General features: G+C 37.2%; 1 protein-coding gene across 3 annotated transcripts in view; it reads left to right on the top strand.

The window, feature by feature from the left end:
• The window catches only part of LOC105455114 (putative fatty acyl-CoA reductase CG5065), a 47,677-nt gene that overhangs the window by 19,146 nt on the left and 10,914 nt on the right, over positions 1-17,617 (top strand). The window lies entirely within an intron of this gene.

Here is a 17,617-nt window from a genome sequence, read left to right as displayed (position 1 = left end):
GTCATAAATATTCTCTAAAACTTTGTTATAACTTATAAGAAAAGAAAATCATTATTATATTAAATCATTATTAAAATATTCTTGAAGTCATTCAACTTTTATTAAAATTTTTGTCTATCTTTTATAGTTTTAACGCAATATTCGCTTTGAAAAAAAAATCTATTTTCTTTCAAAGGAGTGTTTGATCGCCTAAAAATGCGTATAAAAAAAAATACGTGTCAATATTTTGATCTCGAATACAACGTATTAAAAGCTCGTTAAAATAGAAAGAGGACACTTTCTTATCTTTCCTTGCTAATACATTTTTCCTATCTTTCCTTGCTAATACGATTTTCCAATGTTTTTTAAATCTTCATTCATTAAAAAGCGCTGCTGTTTATTAGAAACTCATTCGAGGTAGCAGAATATCTGTCATCTGACGAATAATCTATCTCTAGTAAACGAGGGCGTAAGCAGAGAGAATTGTCGAACGAATTTATTGATCTTTTCAATAGGATAAATACGCGTTCCCATATTTATTGACAGCACACATAATATGCTCGGCGGTGGAACAGTTCGTGGGCTACGGGTGGTGAAGCTTAATTGCATTTAATCTCTCCATACGCGCGCGATACAAGTCCATCGATAATTACACACCGGCCCTTTGATGTACGCCTGTAATGGTATACAGTCCCTCGCCCACATTCTCGCGTGCGCGCCACGCCGTTACACGTCGCGCTCGATTTATAACTGTCTTCCTGTCCTGCCGATGGACTTGCCTTCGTATCGGAAAAGCGCATCGATGTGTGAAAATGCGTAATATCTTCGAATGCGGCGTACATGTAAATAAATCGCGGCGACGAGATTGAACGCGCTCCACATAAAATCCGCAAGCTGCATGCAAGGATATGTCTAATAGATCGAAAGATCGAATTCAAAATTTGTTTTTCTTTCACAAATTCGAGAGATTGAATTTTTTATGTGACGTATTCGTCACAATAGTCGTCAAATCGAGAGACCATTATTTGCTCTTGCAATTTCCCAACTTTCAATATTAAATTCCTCGATTGATCGTAAACTATAGAAGAAATAAAGTCTCCGCTTATAAATTAAATGTCGACGTGGAATTAAACGAATTGGAATTAAAATTATATCTATTCTTCTCTGTTCTACAAAATTGCATTTTCTCGTTTTAAAAGTTTATTTCAATAGATCTAGGACACGTATGTTTCTACAAATGAGATAATTATGTTCAAAATAAATTGGTATCCTTCTTGTGTCGGTCTTAAAATTCCATCTATATAACATCTCGTATATTTCCAATTCTAATTCCAACAAATTTAATTATTTTACGATGTTTTCCAAATGATTTTTCACTCAATTAAATAAAAATTAGTCGAGAGAGTGACGAATTGAAACTACGTATCATCACAGCCGACGCAGAATCCTTCATTAACCAACGCGGCTCGATCTTGATTTAATATCGCCGGAATGTCATTACGCATTGCATTATTGTACGTTGGCGTACTTGCGTCGGAGGATCTAGTTTCGAACGAGATGTTTCGCGAGAGATGGATGGAAATGCCGGCGCGGATCCTTCTCAATGGCGTAATGTTCTCGGGCGGGTTTAAATGAGCTGACACGTGCAGACACGTGCTACGAAAAATGGATAGCTTATTACAAGCCCGGTTGCGCTAATGAAGAAACGCTCATCGCTCGAGCGTCCAACAAAGATATTAATTTGATGAGTTGGAATTGGCTAGCCAACTATTTTATTCCGGACGACTTGGCATAATTTTAAAATAATGAATTTCTTCCTTTATATTATAATATCGAAATGTCAGTTGCTAATTAATTAATGTGCAGTTATTAGTAATTATTAATACTACTTGCTAACCAATTTATCTCGTTGTCTTTCCGCTGAGAAAAATGTTGTACCAACAAAGAGTACACTGGTTAACAAATGTTAAGGAACAGCGTGTTAATTGCATTTAAAAATAAAATAACAAATTTTATATTTTACTTCCGATCAATTCGTTTACAATTTTATTTATTATTTGAATTTTCCAACATGCAATTTTACTTTATTACTAAAAGATGGTGTATTTTTATGCTCTTGGTCCTTTTCAATGTAATTTTTATTAATTTATTAAAAAGTTAATTTGTTTAAAATGTGTATTTGTTTATAAGAATGATTTATGTATAATATTATCTACATTACTTTGAACCCACTCTTTTGCTTTTCTTTGCTCCTTCTTCATTGCGGTCACATTCGGCCTGTATTTCCACAATGTTCATAACCAGTTTTTTTTATAGATGTTACATAAAGAAATTTTTGTTCAACATTCTCAGATAATTCACACAGATTCACAGTTTTTAAACATTTTATTTGATTTTCGTGGCTTTCCTGTACACGGTTCATTACCTTAATGATATATCACGTATATCGGCATATAAAATTCCACTGCGTGTAAAATTCTAGAACTCAAAAAGGAAACTCGGTTGGCGAGCGATAGCTACGTGACGTGGGATTTAAACGCGCAGAAGCCGTCGATAAGAAACTTCCGGCCGGCGAAATCGAAGCGAGAAAAGCTATCAGAGAGGAGAACTAGAAAGAGAAAGAAAGAGAGAAGGAGAAATATGGAGTTCACGACCGAGTTCTGACCTGCGATCAGGTTCAACCTCGATCGAGGAGGAAAGAGATGTGGATCGCGTATACGTTTTCTCTCTTCTTCCTGGAATTTTTCCAGACGCGCGACAATCGATTTCCACGCGCGAATGTCGAGCGCTCTCGGCGCGAATGCAGAAAGCGAACTGGAACGGAAGAAAGACGTGCGTGGCCGTCACAGTGCACACATATCGATTGTCGCCAGTCGTCCCTCTCGCTTCCTCTTTCACCCGTTTCTCTTTCGAGGTCTAGATATCTGATTCACTCGCGCGACATGTACGCACGCGTGTGCACGGCACCGTGTGTTAACGGCGAGCGAGCCGAATGGAATTGCCACAGATCTGGAAAATCGCAGGAAATTAGGGAACGCCGGGAAAAGGCTTGAGAAATTCCGAAGGGATTTCCGAATTTCCCGAGCGCGAATGGAATTAAATGGAAAATTTCTTAATCGAACACGTTGTACGAATTATGTCGTCTTAATTGCTTTTGATTAGAGAGTGTATCTTTTTACGCTTTTATCTGTTCTTAGGCCAAAATTTTAAATAAGATAATCGTTGACGCAAATTTTTAATACATTTTACCAAATATCTAGGTTAAATATAAAAATACTAAAACTATAATCCACTGGTTGACAGTTGACTAGAGAACAAAGACATATGTCGGTATAACTACTACTGGAATATCGTTCCAAGTAATCCGAGTTAAGAAACACATTATATACTTTATTGATATAGTTACGTGATGACAGGGATATCTAGCCATTGAAAGAATATTCGATCACGTTTCCAGTCATCTTCAGCAAAAACTCTTAATCCCACGCTTTTGGAGATCAAAGTAAAATCGTAACTCAGATGCCATTCCCAATTTTCCACCATAATTGGACATTCAGGTAGAGATCAAAGCGAAAAGGTAAATGGATAGTCCAAAAAAGAGCGTTAAAGTACATTATCTCTCAGTAATAAAGTATAAGATTCCGCGTTCGTGTTGGAAGAATCAAGAAATAAAATTGTAAACGAGTCGATCGTAAATAAGAAATAATTTTTATTTTATTTTTACATGCAAAAAATAAATTTTTCCGTAGCATTTGTCAATCAATAGTAGCATTACTATTTTTCTTCTTTCGGATTGTTCTCTACGGCAGTTTGTTGAAATCACCGTCATTTGATTATTCTGGAATTTTTGTTACAACATTCTCGCAGCGGATTTTTTTCGATCACCAGTAAATAGAAAAAAAAATTATTATATGTAGTATCTATAAAATTTTATATATATATATATATATATATATATATATATCATAATATTTGAAGGAAGATACTTTTTACTTTTCTTAATCTTCCTCTTTTCAGCCGGATATTGAACACCCCTCGATTCTAAACTTTTACTTTTGATTACTCTCATCATGCGAACAATGATAAAACATTAACTTATTATTGGTAATAAAAAGTTTCAACTGTTGGGAAAAAAATTAATCCTAAATTTGGGCGGCATGAGACGTGTAGACATCTCAGTCGTCTCGAGAAAAAAAGATATACTGGCTGAGCCAACAATACAAGCTACAATAAAATAATTTTACGACGTAATACAATGAATAGCATAACGTAACATAAATAATATCATCTAGCTAATGAAATAGAGCGTGAATTACGAGTTCTGGTTTAATTTTCAAGTGTGAAATTTACTTGAGCCGGTTCGTGATCGGCGGCTCTCCCCTCTCTCTTTCTCTTTCTCTCTCGTGTGATATCGTAACAATATACACGTCCAGCTCGCATACAAAGGCACGTGTATACGGGCGTGTTAGCGCCTAACCCAGAAATGCAAATGTTACCACCGTTGTAACATTGATACAGAACGCGCTCGCGCGCGCGCAGACGGGCGCGATTCCTGGGGCCGGAAAAGTGAAATACTGCGCGGGGGTATCCCGAGATGTACGTAAAAGCGGATAGTCAATGTGGAGCAACGTGTGCGGCCGTTATCAGATACGCGCGCCCGGCGGCACACTCGTATGCGGACACGATGAATATTTAGCGATACGAAGTAACACGTCTGGCGCAAAGGGATTTAGAATAACATAGATAACGGTGTAACGGCTGAAATGATCCGGGAGCGAAAATGGCGCGGCAGCGACAACGTTACGCCGCGGGAAACGTGCGATGTTTATGCTAAATACATACGAAACGCGCTAGCACTCGACAATTGGCATTCGCGAGGAGTAATTGCATAAGCAACGAATTCGGTTGGTAATTACGGACTGAACTGTCGACCATAATACTTGCAACGAAATTGAGACATCGAATTGATATTTCACGCAACAAATATAATATAATAATAAAGATATGATAAATATTATTGATTGAACTCTTTTTTTTTACATATTAGTGGAAAAATAAATAACAAGATTTAACTGTAGCTGTACGCAGTAACGAGTAGGTACTGAATGAAAAATTAAAAGATTAATGCGGGATAATTATTTCTAATACGGATATTTCATATAAAATAATATATAATCTTATCTTATCTCTTCGTTGACGTAATTCGTGACCATATTTCTCATTATACGAAGACAAGTAATTGATATTGTTTACTAATCTATAATATTCAATTACATAAGCGGTTTATTACTCGAAGGTAAGTCTAGGTTCTGGCTATATAGCGTTCACGTTTCTCTGATATTAACTATACAATAATCCATTAAAAGCCTGCCTTATTGCTGAGATGATAGAAAAAGCGAACGTTAATTTTTGACAAAGATTGATATCATAAATTTCAAGAGGAGAGAAAAGGGATGCTATTCTCTCACATTTCGTTCATTTCGAAACATTCCGTATGTTCTATATGTGCCAAAGATGCACGGGCGTTTATTAGTGTATTACATCAGTATCAACTGACGTAAACTGAAGCCTGATTTAAATGCTGCGAATAAACGCTCGCGAATAACGCATTCGATGGTGATAAAAATGAGAGAGAGAGAGAGAGAGCGGGCCGACCGACATCGCGGGTCAGGTGAAGAGAGCGGGCCGGAAGCGGATTACGTAACACGGCACGAAGTTTATCAAGTTAAGATACTAATCCCGCATGTACACGACGGTACAGATACCGGTACCGGGCGATTAACTTATTGGATCGTGTAAACGCGACCCCACGGGGAAAAGTTTCGAAATGGTAGCGCGCGCGCGGAACGGTGCGAGAGGAGCCGGGGGAGGGGGGGGGGTAGCGTTAGGAGATGGGATCCGGGGCGCGCACGATTGCGTCGCGGTCGCGACGCGAAATTTCCGTCGAACTTATACGCGAAGAGATCGATAATCGGCTATACGTGTGTGGATATGTGTGCGCTGTAGCGTTCGACGGTTTTGGTAATTAGTGACGTGCCGTCGTTGCACATTTTCCAAATGGATTCTGCAGCCAGATTTAGATCCGGAGTTGCATGATTACGGCTTTGTCGCAGCGTCACATCCGCAAGAGATATTTATGAATTAATGGAATTATTATTTTTATTTAGAAGATATATTTTGTAGCATTATTTGCTAAAAAAAGCAATGTCTCTAATTGTATACGCTGTATCGATTATTGTCAGCATTTAAATTGACGGTATTAGTGATCGTATATAGGGATTCATATAAGCGAAATTCGCATCGGAGTTATAAGAGATCGATAAGCCGTTCAGTTTCGTCTAGTTTAACGATTACTTGGTTTTGTTAATTATCAGCGCATTATCGGTGCACATTTTTCGCATTCTGTCAACTCTTCGTTAAATGAACGGCAATACAACCAAGAATACTATAGCGCCAATTAAAAATGATAACTGGAAACATAATTAAATAAATACTTAAATAAGAAATTAAACAAATAGATTTGATGAACTTTGGATTTTCTGAGAAGAGAATTTTTTTAGACTAATTACTAATTATTTTTGCTGCGCACACAGCTTTTTAAGATTTAAAATTAAATTCTAAAATAAAGGCTGAAAAACATTTACACATCTCTAAGATTTGAATTTTGCAATTAATTGAGATAAAAAAATAATTCTATAAATATATTAACCAATAATATTTTCTTGCTTTAGATATGATATTTCAAAAATTTTGAAGAAAAAAGCAGATATATAATAGCGAAATAAATTTGAAAAACAATAAGAAAAATGAAAAGGAGACAGAAAGGAAGAGAGACTAATTCTATCATAGTAATCAACTGATTTAGTACCAAATAACTCTCTCGTTATGACGTTATCCAGCCCACGTTTATGAATTTTTTTTTTAAAACGTCATTTTTATCAGAAATTTTGTTATCATCCGCGATGGAGGCGCGGTTCAGCCAGTGATAGGAAATGCCGTGTCAATCGAATTTTCAGGCATATGCCAATGCTTTCAACTCGACATTGATGCGCGCTCCTTTATCTGCGCTTATTAAATATGGCGCACATTGATCCACTTATTATCATAGCGCACGTCGCCTCCGTCAATCCGTGACAATTTTCGCGCAAACGACGAGTCTCGACACCTCCGCGCGCGTTACGTTTTCGCATATACATATTTTTATCGAGAAAATGCATTAATTAATTTTCTTTTTAGCGCAAACGATATTTGCAGGAGAAACGCGAAAGGAAGAATGGAAGGGGGAGAGGAAAACTGCGAGTTATTTCGAGCACGCGAGAATATATGACAGGACGATAATTTCCAGGATGGTACTACCTCTCTTCCCGTCTCTTTTTTTACACAGCCGGATTTTTACATTAAAGTCAAGACAGAGGGCGAGAGGGATAAAGTTAGACCCGGTTGTGAAACCCGCGGTATTATTTTTATCGTTTACGAGGTCACGCTTTTTATCAAGATTAAACCGGTACGTCATAGAGTACTACCTGTATCGAACCGTACGAAGGAATAAATATATTGATTTTCACCGGCCTATTTAGCCCAACATGTACTTCGCGCGTTGCGTTACGTCAGATTCGTCTCGAGATATTTTAACAATTCGAAACCGGACTAACTAACTAATGCTCTTGCATTATTTATATGCAAATTTAAAATTGCTGCTGCAGCAAATGCTATCTCGCCTGTATAATAAAAAAATTGTTTATACGTATATAAATATTTAAAGATTAATTCTTTGGCAAATTCAAAGTGTCATTCAGTCATAATAGAAAAAAAAAACAATAATCGCCACTTTAATGTCGAGACATTATTCATATATAAAATGATAATCATGGTTTTCAATTTTTTCTATAATCGCCTGAATGGCTATGGAAATGTCGAGACATTTAATGTGGAGCGACAACATGCAAAAAATAAACGTATGATAATATTAGTAATAAACTTAAGATAACAATTTTAGTCGGAGCCGAAGTGATCACGTGTAGTTATGATCAAAAATTGAATAGCTTCGGCAATTGCCGTCAAACAATCTTTGATAAGAAAAACATGTTCCGTATTCATTGAAGAATTTGCAGCTAAACAACTTTTGGAATATCCTGCATACATCTCGCCGTTGGTCCAATCATAATGGCAAAACACTTCAGCCGTAAACGGGATCCCGAATGAGCGCTGATCGACGCATATAAATAGCAATTTGAATTTTTATTTCTGTCCCGACGAACTCGCGCGACACAGCGAATGCGAAAGGAAACGCGGCTTTAGATTTTTCTCGTGCATTAAAACGCGATCGTGCTATATATCTCCGTTGTGGTCGATAAGTCGTTTTGCGAAGAGCTTGAATGGCGATGCCGTCGTTGATACACCATTCACAAAGTACGGCACAGAAAAATCTCGTTCCATTCCGAAGAGTAGACTGATTTTTACGACAATGTGCCCGTGCCCCACGCACGCTACATCTTTTTCACTTATACGCGTACGTATATATGTCTCTATGCGCAACGGAAAATTGCCCGTGATATGATCGATGCGACTTTCCCTTGGCAGATAAAAGATGTCGAGAAAAATAGAGGGAACGATTTATCGTCCATAGTTTATGAGATTCCAATTTCATTATCCTCGCCCGGCCCGTGTTATTAAGTGAAACTCTGCTACTTAATAACAGCAACGCTGGGCGAGATGATTGGTAATATATTGTAATTCATTTGTATTACATGTATAACATAATTTTACGGTAATTCTATCAAATTTACATGCAGAAAACACTAGACCCTATAAAGTTGGCTTTAATTACAGATTATTTGCGCCAAATTTTTTAAATTTGAATTTAGTTATTTATTGCAACTATTCAATTATTTTAATATTTTGAGATAAAAAAAATTGCATTAATGCTCCAAAAAGGCAAAATTTAGTAAAATATTTTTAACTTTTGCAGAAAATCCCGATTTTTAGATTACCACGATTTTTTAATAAAAATTATATATGTATAGATAAATATCTAGAAATTAATTTTTTACGTAATAATTGGCAATTACAAAAGAATGCTTTATAATATGGCTATCGTGTTTTTAATGTCACTATACATTTCATAGAAAACATTAATGGTTCAACAGTAATTGATGTGCTAAAATAAAATTAATTTAAAAATAATTAAAATCCTTATGTATCGAGAAATATTTCGCAAAAGTAAAGTTTAATATTTTGTTCTATACCTGTATTCGATATCGTACAGGGAAAAATTGTCCAATAGAAACCGATCGATAAAAATTGCTATTTCATCAAAAATTCAATTAAAAAATGCTATTATTTTGAATTTTTGCACACTAACAGGACCCCGTTGTTAAAATTCCAATTGCAACTGAAAATGGTGTTTTGGTGCCATCATTACATTTATTATCATCGGCTTGCGAGAGATCTCCATAGAGCTGCCATAGAGAGAGGCACGGTTTTTCTTTAATTCGTATCGGAACATATAATCTCGTAGTTTGATTGGCTCTCGCGTCCATCGGATGCCGATATCCACCGCGAGACGTTTCCGTTCATCCTCGACATTCAAGCCGACGAGGCAAGCACACGTAAAAAAATCGATAGTCGCCTCGATTTACTGTGACACACCACCGCTACGTGCGTCCTTCCACGCTCGTCGAAGCGGAATCCGACTTCCTCGTCCGGCACAGCGGCAGAAATTGCCTCGTAGAAGCTTCAGGAAGACTAATGACTACCGTTAAGCCGTTAGAATATCGTGAAACCAGCTAGCGGATAATAAATTCAAAATCGACGCCAACTGACCCGAATTAATTAGATTATTAATTTTGGTGAATCATCATCCCCCAAAGATTATTCCCAATTAGCCGTATGAATATTAGCAGATCGTCGACCCGAAAGCCAATCAATGCGAATTTAACTAGATCTTAATTAGATTATCCATTATTATCGGCAACTAGCGCGATTAGTTTAACTGGAAAATAAGAATATTATAACAACTACCGTCAATTTGCGTGGATCAGTTCACCAATGGTTGCCAGCATCACTACACGACGACGATCAATTCGACGAACGACACGATTTCTATACGGCACACGACTCACGACGACGGTGATTGTGCTCTAGAGCCGCTCTAGAGACAGCTGCTCTAGAAACGGGATCGCGGATGGCGGAGCGCACGGTGGTGCGAACTCCTGGCCGACCGAGAAGTTTCCGCCGCGTATGTACGGAGCTTTCCTCGCGGCGTGTTATTGATCTAGCAGCGTCGAATGCGGCTTTCGCAAGCAAGGCTCGCCGCTGCCCTAGGCACACTCGACGGCGGCACGTTTCGTGGCCTGGGTGTGTCGTTACGCTGCCCGTCGACTGTCAATGTGGGCTTCGGAGCGCCGACGGTTCACCCGGCGGGTCTTCCATCGAGCGAACTCCTACAGGCCTCGATTCGAAGGGGTGAGACGTGCACTTGTAAAAGCGAATATTTCTGTGTGGACTAACCTCCTGTCAACCGGTGCGTGGTCGCGACTCTCCAGTCTGCCAAATTGCCATCCCGCTGGAACGTTTGCGACTGATTCGAAAGAACGGCGCGACGACGAACGGAACGATGCCGCGGCGGCGGTACGGCGCGTCGGTCTGACCGGTGCTTGCCGTAACCACTTGGGAAGTAGATCGAGCGGCGCTCGATGGCGGGATGAACGTCGGTCGCTCGAGATAAACGCGGGGACTCGGAAGAGAGAAGAATACAAGGACAAGGGGAAAAAGGCAGAGAGACAGAGGGAGAAAGAGAGAAAGAGAGGAAAACGAGAGAAAGAAAGGAAAAGAGAGAGGGAGAAAGAGTGAGGCCGGACGGCGCTCGAAGGAACGAGAAGAGGAATCGTCTGCGAGGGTGGAAGCGACGGACGGACAGACCCTTCGTGATCCGCAAGCTGGCGTATTCGAACTGCGACCGTTCTGTCGACTGCCGTACTGCCCGTGGTAGGGAGAAGGGGATGGAAGAAGGGGATGATGTAGGGTGAAGGAGTGGGAAAGCCGGGAGAGAAAGAGAGGGATAGAGGCAAGAATAGGATAGTAGAGACAAACTTCGACATTGGCAAAGAGGAAAGAGGAAAAGAAGAAAGCAACAAGAAGAAACTGGACGAAGAAGAGTGGAGAGAGAGAGAGAGAGAGAGAGAGAGAGAGAGAGAGAGAGAGAGAGAGAGAGAGAGAGAGCGCGAATCAAAGCGTGCGAGGAAAAGAAAAATCAAGATGGAAAGAAGAGGAGAAAAAGAGATCTGCAGTCAGCAGCAAAAGGTAGCGAGAGAAAGAGATGGAGGGAAGGAGAGAGGAAAAGAGGGAAAAAGAGTGGAAGAGAGAGAAAGTTGAAAAAAACATCAAAGCGAGAGGGAGCCACAGTAATGGCTAGCCGACGCAGCTATGAAGAGGGGACGAATTAAGGAGGGAAAAAGACCTATGGCGGTCAAACGGTGGTTGCCGAGGAGAAACGGTGTTTTATATTATTAAGTTCGCAAAGAGCTAGGCTAAAAAGCGCTATCACGGTACCGCGATTAGATCAGCAACGACGATGGCGAGCATTACGGACGTTCGTTTCGTGGAGAAGAAGAACGGAGGGAAGATGGAGAAGAAGAGTAGAGAAAGAAGAGATGTGGCCAGAGAAGGAAAATTTACTTATTTGGGGTGGAAAAATCTAGGGATAACAATCCCTTACATATGAGTTTTCAGGCCTCTGAAAACATGTAAGAAAATGAAACAAGAAAGAGGGGTGCTCACGGTGAATGGTCCCTTATATAGATTGGAAATTCAAGGACTCCGGCTTTTAAACATAAATTACGGAAAGAACGAATCCCCTTTGATATTAAAGAAAACACTCGTGTGGAGAACATCAAGTGACTTGAAGAACATACGCGAAATAAAAGATAAACTAAGTAGAAGAATTGCTCGTAACTTTTATGCAATAAAAATGATATAAAGGAACACGTAAAGGACATGCGAATCTTTGAATATTCAGAATAAGAATTTCAGATACGATCAAGACGAACGACAGTTGGTTGCGCAAAACAGAAATTCTGAAGCTCTTGTTGAAAAAAAAAAAGAAGTCATAGTAGAGAACGCGTAATGCGATATGGAGGAGTAGCTTGAGGCAGAGGAAGAAAGATACAGAAGAGATACATGGAAGAGATGGGGAGAATGGGATGGAGTAGAAAAGAACGAACGTAGGAGGACGAGATGAAACGAAGAAGGAAGGGGGTGCGCTTGCTCGCTGCGGGATCCCCCCTTCTCACCCGAGAGAGTGCCACGATAAGGACAGATCGTTAGGGAGTGGGAGGGGCGGGCGAGGGGAACAAGGACGGGGTGCGCGCGCGAAGTGGCACTGGGCCATCGATCGGCTGCGCGCGGTGGTAGCCGCCGCCGTCGCCGTTGCCGTCGCTACCGCTGCCGCCGTCACCACCGGCCGCCGCCACTGTCGTCGTCGTCGTCGTCGTCGTCGTCGTCGTCGGCATCGTCATCATTCTCGTCGTCGTCGTCGTCGTAGCAGCTGAGCATTCTGCGCTGCACGCAGGTTCACAGGATCGACTTTTCGCGCGGACACGCGCGCGCTTAGGGAGAAAAATAAGAGAAGCGCGGCGACTGCGGCGACTGCGGCGGATGGAAAGGCGCGTCAGCCAAAAGGGTAGTGAAGCCAAAAGGAGCGAAACCGCGACAGAGTTAGTAAAGGGAATCAGGAATTAACCGCTTTGAGGGATGTCTGTCTGCGAATTCCTTTCGTTCTCGCTGTAAACCGCTCGAAAATTGCTACCAGACGCAGTCTAGGCGGCTTTCTGAGATCAGAACCGTACTCACTGCGGTCTCCTGGGTCAAGAGGGCCTAATGATGAAACGAGAAGTCGCATTAGCACACTTCGTACGTGTGTCATTTTATATGATCGCTCGGCAGCATAGGAAATTTAATTTTAAGCAAAGGTAGAATAATAATAATAATTTTAAAAATATAAATTCTTTACAAGAAATATTATATAATAAGTATTGTATAGTTTATAAAATATTTGTAAACTGTAATGAGAAATTTAACTTTTAGCGCAGATTAAAAAATTGTAATTTCTTATGTGAACTTAAAGGGCTCCTTCAGCATTTTTGTAATTTTTAAAAAGATGTAGAGAAAAAAAATGAAAAAGGAAGTTAAAAAAGTTTAACTACTTCCAACAATAAATTTTATTTGGAGGTTTTTTTTAATAAAAAGTATATTTTGATAATTATCACTAATTGTAAACACGATTAGAAATTACTGCGGAAATTGCTTGATCTATAATATCCTTTAGAATAGGTTTTTTAAAATAGGTATAAGATAATAAAGACAAATAATATATTAAGCTAAAAATTGAAGAAAATAATATTCTAAAAATAATGTTAAGAAATAATAATATTTAATATCTAACATAAATAACATTAAAACGATTTGATTAAGTAGAATTATAAAAATATAGCGTTAATCTTTTACGCGTTCTACAGCAAGTTTAATATGAAATCACAAGTTTCCTGGAATAAATTTTATTTTCAATCTGTGTATATTGTTATTTTCAATTGACACAATGTGATCGGGGCAAGTTACGATGCAACATGCTATTGGCTTATCTAACCGAGACAAATCGTGCCTATTCTTATCGTTTCGCGTGACGCGATATCAAAGAAATACACGCTGCATCGATCGCCTTTTCCTTATCCATGTACGAGTGCATTGACGTTACAAGAAGCCCGGCACACATATTGATCTTGTGTGAAAAAAACGAAGGCCAGCTATGTCCGCTAAGACCGATAAACACATTCAAGATTACTGATTTTTTTGTTTATTACGCAGATTCTAGTAGGTAAATATTTTTGATATATCTACTTATTTATAAATGTATCATGAAAATATTTAACAAAAAACTTATACATCAGAGTTATATTAATAATTTAATAATTTGATGTTTTAAAATAATATACATCACATATTTTATGCTTTATATATATTATATAATTAGATAACTGATTAATTAGATAAGTACATTTTTCCAAAAAACGGGTATATAATTTTAATTATTTTATCAATCAATCAAAATTAAGTTAACTTTTTTATATCTCTAAATTTTTTCTTTTCTTTAGTAATAATAGATTGCGGTAATTTGTTCGCCGTTGCTATTTATAGCGTAAAGCGTCATTTGTAAACGAGATAAATCAAGACAATTTCTCCGGCGATGCGAATTATACATACAAGAACACATACATTCTCGTTATTTGATAGTGAGCGACAAAGCAAGTATTGTTTTAGACGTGACACATTGCTGCCAAAATTGATGTCGCCAGCTTCAGCTTTACGGACACTATCAATAATTACTACTGACTCTGTCTCTCTCTCTCTCTCTCTCTCTTCGGCATTTCGCAAACGGTAAGCGTTAAAGGAATCTCCGCGCGACTTTCTGCGCGATTCTTGAGGCGGAAGTCACCTCGAATGTGATTTCGAGAAAGCAGCAACGAGGACGATGGCTGGTGAGTTCGTTGGCTCGTTTTGCGAGCAGAATTACCGTTTCGATCAAATAGCAATTTCTGGCTTCGACACTCAGCAGTAGTAGCAGCAGCGACAACACAGCAGTAGCGGGGATCCCCAGTTTTGGCGGCTGCGACCGCGGGTCGATCGCACTTGCTAGGTGGAAATTTGATTTTATTAATAGGCCACGATCGATGGTGTATAATTTTAATGCAATTACATCCCGCCCGCCGGCGCCCCAGTCATGTTGAATCGGACGTAAATTTGAACGGCCGAGAAGTATAACGACAGTAGTAGTCACGAAGATCGATCAGACGCGATCGAACGATGCCGTTTCGAACCACTTTGCTGTTACAACGACGGCGCATATATCGTTAAATTCAGTGCCACTTGGCACAGTGACAACACTTACCGCAAAACTTTGCCATTTACTACAAATTCCTCGATGGATAAAGCTGAGAGAAGGAGACAAATAAATTTTGAAAACAGAGACGCAATTGGAGGAGACGTGATATGAATTCGTCAATTTTAAATGATATTGTACGAGCAATCGATTTCGTGAAGTAAATAGTTAAAGGTATTAAACTAAAAATATATAAACATAAAAAATTATATTATTTTTATTGAATAATATAAATCTTTTAAATCTCAAATTAAAACTTTATGTATTACTTATATTGCTTACTGGAAAATTTATGCATTGTTTATTGAAAATTGACTCTAACAATAACTCTAAAGACTATCTGTTCTTTTAATGATGAAACTTTCATGCCGTTTGTGCATATTTTTGTATTTGCTTATATCTACAAGTATAATGTGGGACATTATTAACACAATAATGTTCTTCAATTTAGAAAAATGTTAGATTTGAAAGTTACAAATTTTTTCATGTTACACTTTTCAGGTATATTTTAGAAAGTATCCGAATAATTAAGAGTGAGTGGTTGCGCCTTTGGCGCGCTGTTTCAGTCGATTCCCAGATGCACCAACTTGATAATGATGCATCGTTATATCGCTACGGTGAATTATGATTGCGCATTCATCACGATGATAACATCGCGCCATACAGGTCGCCGCAAATAAGACGGACACGTCTCTTTGTCTTGCAACGCCGACAGCTTTTATGGCATTATATTTAATGCTAAATTTACTTCCCGTTTCCTTCCGTTAATAAACTCGGGAAAAAATACCTCTTATTTGCTCATATTAATAAATATATAATTATATATGATCATGTAAGAAATGGAAATGTGATCATGAATAATCTTACATGATTATATATGGTTATGTATTCCTACAAAACTTCTTTGAATATAGTCTTATAAAGTCGTACATTCTCTTATTTATGGTATTTTCTTGTATATATTATTATATTTGATTATATAAAAGCATACTTATAAGGTCAAATCTAATTATATATGAACATATATACTTGGATCTGTCTAAAAAGTCAAGTACTGTAGCGTTTATATATACAATATTCCTTTAGTACATTATTACAGTTTCTTAAATCTTAAGGTTTAAATAATAATTTAACAATTTGTTACAGAAATAGAAATTCCATATAACAGAAAGATCATGATTATTGATATAAGAAGATCAGGCTTTATTTATCCTGATATTACAAAACAAAAATGATAAGACCTATAAATAACGGAGAATTTTTTATTAACTTGTATAAATGAACACATTTTTTTAAAAAGAGATTATATTTAATTTTGGAGATTATATATATGTAATCATAATTAAAAATTATATAAAATAGAAATGTCGCTGGATTAATCATAATCATTGTGTAAAATTCGTAATGATATGCATCATACAATTATGTATACGTATTGGTCAATTTCTGACATATGTTAATATTTCTTTTAGCAATATGCGCTCATCGTTAACATTATTATAAATGAAAGTGACATTATCTATACTGATTGACACATGCTAAAAGCAGCTGGCGTATTTCGTGTGTTTCAAATTAAAATTAAAATTTTTATTTTTAACTTCAGATTAACACATTTACAATCTTATTGCTTGACTTCTTTAACATAACTGCCGAATTTTACTTCATTACTGAGGAAAATGTCTTCTTAGATTGATAATAAAATAAATTTTTTTGTATTAAGACAAAAGTAAAAAAATTCTACTAGAATTCTCGACTATTAAATACAAAAAAAAATACAACTTTAAAATATTCTTTTTTTAGATAATTAAGTTTTTTAATTTGTGCACCGTTTATTATGTTTACTTCCATATGGCCTTTATAAAAATTAAAAAAAATGAAAAAATAGATTTAATCTTGAAGTTATTTTTGTTGTTGTAGTAATTTTCAAAATTTATTTTATAATAACGGCGTAACTACTTACACTTTTGATAGCAACATCAAATTTGTTATTTCTTATTTTTTTAGAATAAGTATTTTTACTAGTTAACATATCACAATAATTATAATACGAATTACTAAACTCGTTGCCAGTCTCTCTTTCAATTTACGAAATAAATAGAGTTGATTAGATATCCTATATATAGCAGGCACTTAACATATACGGAATAAGAATAGGTTTGATGTTAGTCTTTGTAATCGCGCCTAATCAAGCAGAAGTTCAATCGAGAAATAATGAACTTACTTCTTAACTGTTAGCTCAAATATTAACTTCATGTTTCATGGATAATGAATCAAATGTAGAAATTGAGACAGACAGAACGGCGATTCAAAATTTTTATGCCGGACAATCAGTTTTTATTACAGGTATGTAGTATTTATAATCTTACATTAAATATTGTTTTTTTTTATTAATAAGAATTCTTTGATACATACTGTAATTCTTAAATATTTTTTGGCACTAAGTTGAATGTACGTATCTTTACTTTCTTATTCTGTTTCTCTTTCATTAGGGAGTACCGAATTTCTCGGAAAGATCTTAATTGAGAAATTTTTACGAAGTTTCCCCGATATTTCTATAACGATATACATATTAATACGATTAAAAAAGGACAGGAATCCCGAAAGCCGACTGGACAAAATGTTTGAAAACACGGTAAATGAAGAAAAAACGAAATTGAATCGTAACGTCGCAAAGCATTTTCCTAAAATCTGTAAAATGTGTAATTT

The sequence above is a fragment of the Wasmannia auropunctata genome, unplaced genomic scaffold (genome assembly GCF_000956235.1).
Source record: "Wasmannia auropunctata unplaced genomic scaffold, wasmannia.A_1.0 LD335921.1, whole genome shotgun sequence".
Lineage (NCBI taxonomy): Eukaryota > Metazoa > Arthropoda > Insecta > Hymenoptera > Formicidae > Wasmannia > Wasmannia auropunctata.
This window is presented reverse-complemented; position numbering and strand designations above follow the sequence as displayed.